The sequence below is a fragment of the Triticum aestivum genome, chromosome 5B (assembly GCF_018294505.1).
Source record: "Triticum aestivum cultivar Chinese Spring chromosome 5B, IWGSC CS RefSeq v2.1, whole genome shotgun sequence".
NCBI classification, from domain to species: Eukaryota; Viridiplantae; Streptophyta; class Magnoliopsida; order Poales; family Poaceae; genus Triticum; species Triticum aestivum.
In genome coordinates this window covers 631817743-631825994 of record NC_057807.1, presented here as the reverse complement: position 1 = coordinate 631825994, position 8252 = coordinate 631817743, and the positions used below count along the sequence as shown (strand labels likewise).

At 55.3% G+C, this 8252-nt stretch overlaps 1 pseudogene; it reads right to left on the bottom strand.

Moving 5' to 3' along the window:
• Positions 1-5842: 5842 nt before the first annotated feature.
• On the bottom strand, positions 5843-7904 carry LOC123117261 (L-type lectin-domain containing receptor kinase S.4-like; annotated as a pseudogene).
• Positions 7905-8252: the final 348 nt, after the last annotated feature.

The following is an 8252-nucleotide window of genomic DNA, read 5'->3' as shown; positions in this document are numbered from 1 at the left end:
ATTACATAATTTTAACTTCTTACCTCAAAGCCTGTTAGAAGGCTACTGCAGGCTTCGGTCAGCCCGCTCTTGGCGAGCTGAACCTTCTGAATCACCGCACTCATAACAGTGCGGTGTTCTTCCTCGATGGAAGCGCCTTTGAGCGCCTCCAGCAAGTTGTCCGGCACCTCCGGTTGGACGGAGGCCGCCGGTGTCACGGTCTTGCCCTTCTTTCGAAGGGGCCGCCCGCTGGACTCTGGAACCACTGCAGGTTCCGACGTAGAGTCCGGCGCAAAGTCCGGGAGGCTGCCTTGCGGCGCCTCCGGAGCCTCCTCCTGATGGGTCCCTTTCTGGGATCCCACCTCGGCGTCCTCATCGGTGCGGGGGGTAGAGGAAGTCGGAAGTGAATCCACATCCGACGGGGCCAACGACCCGCTCGATGAAGCGGGGAAATCATCATCGGCCGGACTGCGGGCAGTATGCGTTATTAGTAGGACACTATGTGACACGAAATAAATTGCATATCAGGGATCCGGATACTTACGATCTCGCCGGAGGCCTGGCCATTGAAGGCCACTCCTCGTCGCCAACGTCAGTGTTGGCGGAGCTGTCCGGGGGAATGGTTCTCCCCCTCTTGGACCCTTCGGCCTCCCCTGTTGGGGGAAGCCTTCCTCTTCCTCTCTCCCCCCTCCGGGAGAGAGTCTTCTTCCTCCTTCTCGTCTTCGGGGGAGGAGTCCGCCTCGTCATCGGACGCCTGATTACGGGAACTCTTTCGAGTGCCCGTGGCCACCTTCTTGGCCTTCTTCTCCGGCACCACGTGCGGTGCCGAAACCAACAGCCCCGCTAGACGGGCATCCACCGGCTCTTCTGGCACGGGAGCCGGGCAGATGAGCTGCTCGGCCTTCTTCATCCATTCCTGTCAAAGGAAAAGGGAGATTGAAACCCTCTTAGTATCAATCTATTTACCACAAGTGTCCCGTAAAGGGGTAGACTCACTTACCTCGTCAGCCGGATGCTGCGAGTGAAATCCGCGATCTTCTGTCGCGGATGCGGGGGCTTCGGCGCCCTTAAACAGCACCCTTCAGGCGCCTTCGTACGTCGTGTCGAAGAGCCCACTCAGCGCCTGGTGCTTTTCCGGATCGAACTCCCACAGATTGAATGCCCGTTCTTGGCATGGGAGGATCCGGCGGACGAGCATGACTTGGACCACGTCGACGAGCCTGAGCTTCTTGTTCACCAGCTTCTGGATACAGGCTCGGAGTCCCGTCAGCTCCTTCGGATTACCCCACAACAAGCCCTTCTCTTTCCAGGAGGTGAGCTGCGTAGGGATACCAGATCTAAATTCGGGGGCCGCCGCCCACGTAGGGTCGCGCGGCTCGGTGATATAGAACCACCCCGATTGCCACCCCTTGACGGAGTCCACGAAGGCCCCTTTGAACCAGAGGATGTTGGGCATCTTGCCCAACATGGCGCCTCCGCACTCCGCCTGCCTGCCCTTCACTACCTTCGGCTTGACGTTGAAGGTCTTGAGCCACAAGCCGAAGTGGGGCTGGATGCAGAGGAGGGCCTCGCACACGACGATAAACGCCGAGATGTTGAGGATGAAGTTCGGCGCCAGATCGTGGAAATCCAGGCCGTAGTAGAACATGAGCCCCCGGACAAAGGGGTGAAGTGGAAAGCCCAGTCCGCGGAGGAAGTGGGAAAGGAAAACGACCCTCTCATGGGGCCCGGGGCTGGGATGAGCTGCCCCTCGTCGGGCAGCCAGTGCGCAATATCGCCGGAAAGGTATCCGGCGCTGCGCAGCTTGGTGATGTGCTCCTCCTTAACGGTGGAAGCCAACCATTTGCCTTCCCCTCCGGACATGGTCGGGGAAGGTTTAGATGAGATGCGCGAGCTTGGGCGTTGGAGCTTGAGTGCGCAGAGGTGGATAAGCAAAGGAGGAAGAAGGCGTGGGTGAAAAGGTGAATCCTTATCCCTTATATATAGGCGGGCGAAGACTATGCGTCCCCCACCAGCCTGGTAAAACTCGCTTATCTCCCAAGCGCCACCATCAATGGCGCGGTTGGGTTACCCACGTCCGTATTGATGAGAATCCCGGAATAAGGGGAACACGATCTCTGCTTCGACAAGACGTGCCAAGGAAACCGCTTCGCTAAACGTGGTGAGGTGGTATAATAAAAAACGATTCAAGTAAAGGCTTGTTAGTGGCGTGACGACATGCAGCAAAATACGTCAGCAGATTGGACTTGTGGACATTTTATTCTCTCTACGGTGGAATGTGGAATTTATTTTGCAGAGCCGGACACTATCCTGGTGTTCATGATCTTCTCTAGAATATTCATAGGAGGAACCCGCCTTGCAATGCCGAACATTATGCGCGCCGGACTTATCGTCATTGAAGCCTGGTTCAGGGGCTACTGAGGGAGTCCTGGACTAGGGGGTGTCCGGACAGCCGGACTATCATCGTCCGCCGGACTCCAAGACTACGAAGATACAAGATTAAAGACTCCGTCTCGTGTCCGGATGGGACTTTCCTTGGCGTGGAAGGCAAGCTTGGCGATACGGATATGTAGATCTCCTACCATTGTAACCGACTCTGTGTAACCCTAGCCTTCTCCGGTGTCTATATAAACCGGAGGGCTTTAGTCCGTAGGACACAACATACATTACAGCAATCATACCATAGGCTAGCTTTAGGGTTTAGCCTCCTTGATCTCATGGTAGATCCACTCTTGTACTACCCATATCATCAATATTAATTAAGCAGGATGTAGGGTTTTACCTCCATCAAGAGGGCCCGAACCTGGGTAAAACATCGTGTCCCTTGTCTCCTGTTACCATCCGCCTAGACGCATAGTTCGGGACCCCCTACCCGACATCCGCTGGTTTTGACACCGACAGTCGTCATGGAGGTTTTCAATGTTTCCAAAGCAACATTGAATTCCTCACGTGAGATCGAGTTACCCCCATCTCCCGTAGATGAGATCGGATTCGCACCGGAGTGCTCTCCTACCTCATCTACGGCATCAACCATACTCTTTGGACGGTAAAGTCTTTAAAAAGAGACGAGGCTCTGATACCAATTGAAAGGATCGATATGGTTGACTAGAGGGGGGGTGAATAGGCAACTAACAATTTTTAACCTTTTCTTTACCAAATTAAACTTTGCAACAAAATAGGTTTTCTAGATGTGCAACAAGGTGAGCAACCTATATGATGCAATAACAACTAGTACACAAGCAAGCAAGGGATGTAACAATAAGTAAGCTTGCAAAAGTAAAGGCACGAAATAACCAAGAGTGGAGCCGGTGGAGACGAGGATGTGTTACCGGAGTTCCTTCCTTTTGAGGGGAAGTACGTCTCCGTTAGAGCGGTGTGGAGTCACAATGCTCCCCAAGAAGCCACTAGGACCACCGTATTCTCCTCACGCCCTCACACAATGCGAGATGCCGTGATTCCATTATTGGTGCCCTTGAAGGCGGCGACCGAACCTTTACAAGCAAGGTTGGGGCAATCTCCACAACAATCGGAGGCTCCCAACAACAACAACAACAACAACACGAAGCTTCACCACAATGGAGTATGGCTTCGAGGTGACCTCAACCATCTAGGGTGCTCAACACCCAAGAGTAACAAGATCCGCAAGGGATAAGTGGGGGGAATCAAATTTCTCTTGGTGGAAGTGTAGATCTGGGCCTTCTCAACCTATCCCGAGCAAATCAACAAGTTTGATTCGCTAGGGAGAGAGATCAGGCGAAAATGGAGCTTTGAGCAACAATGGAGCTTTGGGGGAAAGAGGTGGGTCAACTAGGCGGAAGAAGACACCTTTATATAGTGTGGGAACACATCCAACCGTTACCTCACTGAGCAGCCCCGCACAGGGCGGTACTACCGCTAGGGAAGGGCGGTACTACCGCTGAGAGCGGTACTACCGCTCCCTATCCAGCGGTACTACCGCGCGGGAGAGGAGGCCAGGCCACTGGCCCCAGAGCGGTACTACCGCGGGAGTAGGAGCGGTACTACCGCTCGGAGCGGTACTACCGCTTCTACTACCGCTTGTAGTGCCGCAAAACCCGACACGAGAAAACGCCGTCTCGAATCGAGGCGGCAGTAGCGCGGTACTACTGCGGTACTATGGCCGAAGCCCGAGAGCGGTACTACCGCTCTACGGAGCGGTACTACCGCTGGGAGCGGTACTGCCGCTGGAGGGCATCGGCGGTACTACCGCTGGAGATCGCGGTACTACCGCTGGCACAGTGCGAGGCAGGTATGGAAGAGAAGTTGCGGCTCCAGAGTTGCGAAAGGAAGACGGCGGGTGTGATAAGGATGTGTACGTGTTGATTCCACCCTAGTCTTACCAAAGCGTATCCCCTCTTAATAGTACGGTGACTCCTACGAGACTAGTCCACCAACAACGAAATGAAGGAGCTACACCATCTTGACTAAAACACCGAGGGGAGAAAATCATCTCGTGCCAATGGATGATTCTCTGAAAGAAATTAACGGACACGATTAGTCTGCAAAAGCATTGTGATCAATCACCAAAACCACTAGGGGATAAATATGCCCTTACACGCGTCCCTCTTCATGATCCCACACCTGCCTCCAGATTGCCCAACCATCGGCACACGGTGCCCCCTGCCGGTGCACCGCCAAAACGACGGCCGCTACTCTCTGGCCCTCTTGGCCTACAGATGCAACTGGGTCGGCGATCACGAGCCAGATGCGCTCTGCTTGTGGTCATCGCCGCCTCTGCCTGACAACATGAAGCCTCCGGCACCGCCGCGTCCGCACAACGACATGGATCCGTGGGTGACCAAGAGCCGCCGTCGGTCTGCCGATTCCCAAGACTGCTTGAATTTTTGTGCAACAGAGGTTGTGTTGTACAATTTTTTTGCAACAGAGGTTGTGTTGCGATTTATTTTTGCAACCTAGATATGGTTGCGGCTTTTTTTTGTAACAAAGGTCTTTGTGCAGTTTTCTTTTGTAACATCGGTCTTGTTGCACATTTGTTTTTTGCAACATCAGTGATGTTGCAAAAGTGGACGGTGCCTTGCGCTGTCGGTGTCGAGCGGAGGTCGTCTTCTTCATCACCGGTAGCAGCAAGAGCGGGTACCGTCGATAGAGAAGAGGGTGGAGGAGAGAGGGTGGGTGGTGGTGGAGCGGCCGACAATCGCGACGGCTGAGTGCGTGCTCGCTGGCGTCAGCGGTGGCGCAACGGGGGTGCTCGGTGAGGGCGTGGCTGCCAGCGCCTGGTCTGAATGAAGGTGAGAAGAGAGGATGAGTGAGGATGGATGGTGGTTTAGGCGGCCGACAACCGCGACAGCGGAGCTCGTGCTCGGCGACATATGTGGTGCACAACGGGGTGCTTGGTGGTCGGCGAAGGGCGACAGGGGTGCTCGCCGGTGTCACCGGTGGCGCATCGGGGGTGCTTTGGAGGAGCACGGGGGGTGGCTGCTCTCGAGGGGATCCAGATTCAAATCCCACAACACACCAGTTGTTCCGGTGAGAGAAATCGCAACAACCACTCAGTTGCAAAAACAAGTCTACATGATATGTGCTCCTAGCCATCTCATTCAAATCCGATCGAACTGCCACGGAGATGGCGGACGCATGCGTCGTGTTCTGTTGGGTGATCCCAATCATTTCCCCTCCTTTATTGGAGGATAAATATTGAAAACTCAAATAGTTAAGCGCGAAAAACCGAAAAGTAGAGGATAATGTTTAATAAAACGGCGAACCATTTATCCAATATATACTGCACCAAGGTGACCGTGGATATGCAAGTGACAATGACAATCTAACCTGGAGCACTACATTTGTGGATGTATCGATACTTGTCCTGCCGGGACTAAAGATAAGCTCACTCCTCGCTAGTAAGGTACGCAGTTTCAGTTGATTCATTCAAGTAATCAGAGTTCTCGTCAGACACATCGCCATAAGCCTGCCCCTCCAACGATCGAATCTCCCCGGAACCAGGCATCGCTACAAGCACCGGCAACCTGCCGTCTTCGGACCGTAGCACATCCATAGCCTGCGTAACGGACGGCCGCTGCAACGGGTCGTGGTGCACGCACCAAAGCCCCGTCACGAGCAGACGCTCCATCTGCAGCTTGTCAAACTCGTCATCCAGCCTCCGGTCCGCCGCGTCGACGATCAGGTTCCGGTGGTACAAGTCGCGGACCGAGGCCAGCAGCGCCGCCGAGGCCTGGCCGGTTCTCCTCGACGCGGGCCGCCTGCCACAGGCGATCTCGAGGAGCACGACGCCGAAGCTGTACACGTCGGACTCGGCGCTCGGCCGGCGGCTGCTGACGAACTCTGGGTCGATGTACCCGAGGGTCCCCGCGACGACCTGCGTCGTCCGTGGCTCGGCTCCGTGGTCGACGAGCCTCGCGAGCCCGAAGTCGCCGAGCTTAGCGCTGCCTGACGCGTCGAGCATCACGTTCGCGGGCTTGATGTCGCCGTGCACGACGCACTGGTGGCAGTCCGTGTGGAGGTACCGCAGGGCGGAGCCCAGGCCGAGCGCGATATTGTACCTGCAGTAATGGTGGCGAGGGCAGAGTTTGGGTGTCAGCCTTGAATTTTTAGATCAAGTTTGGTCTACGAGGAAGGAGAACTACCTCTCCAACCAAGTTAAGCATCTGTCGGGATTGTAGAGATGGGTGTCGAGGCTGCCCCCGTCCACTAGCTCGTAGACGAGCGCCAGTCCTCCTCTCCGACGACGGCACCAGCCCACGAGCTGGACTATGTTGCGGTGCCTAAGCTGGCTCATGATGGCGACCTCTGCCTCAAACTCCCGGAGCCCCTGAACGGACAGCTCCTGTGAGAGCGTCTTGATGGCCACATGACGGTCTTGGTCACTCAAGTAGCCTCTGTACACCGGACCGAACCCCCCCTCTCCCGATCCTCCTCTCGTCGGCGAAATCGTCGGTCGCGGCGGCGAGCTCGCTGTGGCAGAACTGCCTAGGCCCCAGTCCTCGCCGGAGCCCAGGTTCGGTTAGGACGTGCTCGTCGTCCTCCAGTTCGATGGCCGCCGTGCTCCGCCGCGGCGGCCTGTCCGTACGTATGCAGCAGCGAAGGAGGGCTGCCACGACGCAAACCAACCCTACCAAAGCCGAAACGGCGACAGATGCATGCTTCAGCCGCGACGATGCCACCTTCCCGCGGGGTGCAGCCTGCTGTTTCCTCGTCGCTCTCTGGCCACGTGTACCGGACAACAATCTTCGCGCCCAAGCTTCGTCGGAAAGCCAGTGATGAGGGAGTCGATTGGGCGAGGTTAAATTCACGCTACCGGACTTATTGCAAAGTATAGCATCGCCAAATCCTAAGCTTCCAGCAGAACCACCAGAGTAATTTCTAGCCAAAGTTGCAAATTGTTGTTCTTGAAACGCGAATGGGTGACCAGACAAAAACCTGCTGCTGCAGTTGAACGGTTCTCCCTTCTCTCTGATTGAGCCGTCAATACTCGAATCGACATCAGCGGTGGCCGGGATTACACGCCTTGTGACTGCTGGGGCGACGCCGGGGCTGTGAGGCAGCGCCCTGCTACTGCTAGAGCACCAACCCAAGTCGAGGACACTGAACATGCCTATGGTGGTGTTACCTGCAAGGGACGTATCATGGCGAGAGATCGCCTCGCGGCGATGATCCGGACCGCTGCAGTTGACGGAGAGTGCGGTGGCGTTGGGCGCGAGGTAGGAGGCGCCGTATAGCACGAGCAAGATACGGATTCTTGCATTGCAGGCAGCCATGGTGGTGTGCTGGTGTTGCTCCTGGGGTGGCTCGGTTGACCAGTGCAAGCAGCGAGGGGGATTATTAAGCGGAGCCCAGGACGGTAGGAATTTCGCGGTAAACCCCTTTCGGTTTACGCGGTCAGTTTTATAGGTTAATGATTTATAAATCGGCCGGCCGTGCTGCGCCATCCGTTCGTCCATGCGATACGGAGCATCGACGACTGCCTGCCTTTGCACGTGTGCGGTCCCTAGTTGTTCATTGCGCACGTAATTCTTTGACTTTCACTTTCACATGACATGCTACTGCATTGATGGCTTTGCCATTTGTATCTTCGAGAAAGATTAGATTTTTTTTGAGAGTACGCAAAACGCGTACCATCGATTTATAAAAGGCAGAGGTTATATACAAAAATTACAATTGACGGCCATCCACATGCAGTTGGCACATCGAATGCACCACTTCAACACACACACACTACTCCTCGACTAGATGTTGGACTCCTCTCCCTCCTGCCAACATCCATCTCAAGAGTTCCTAGC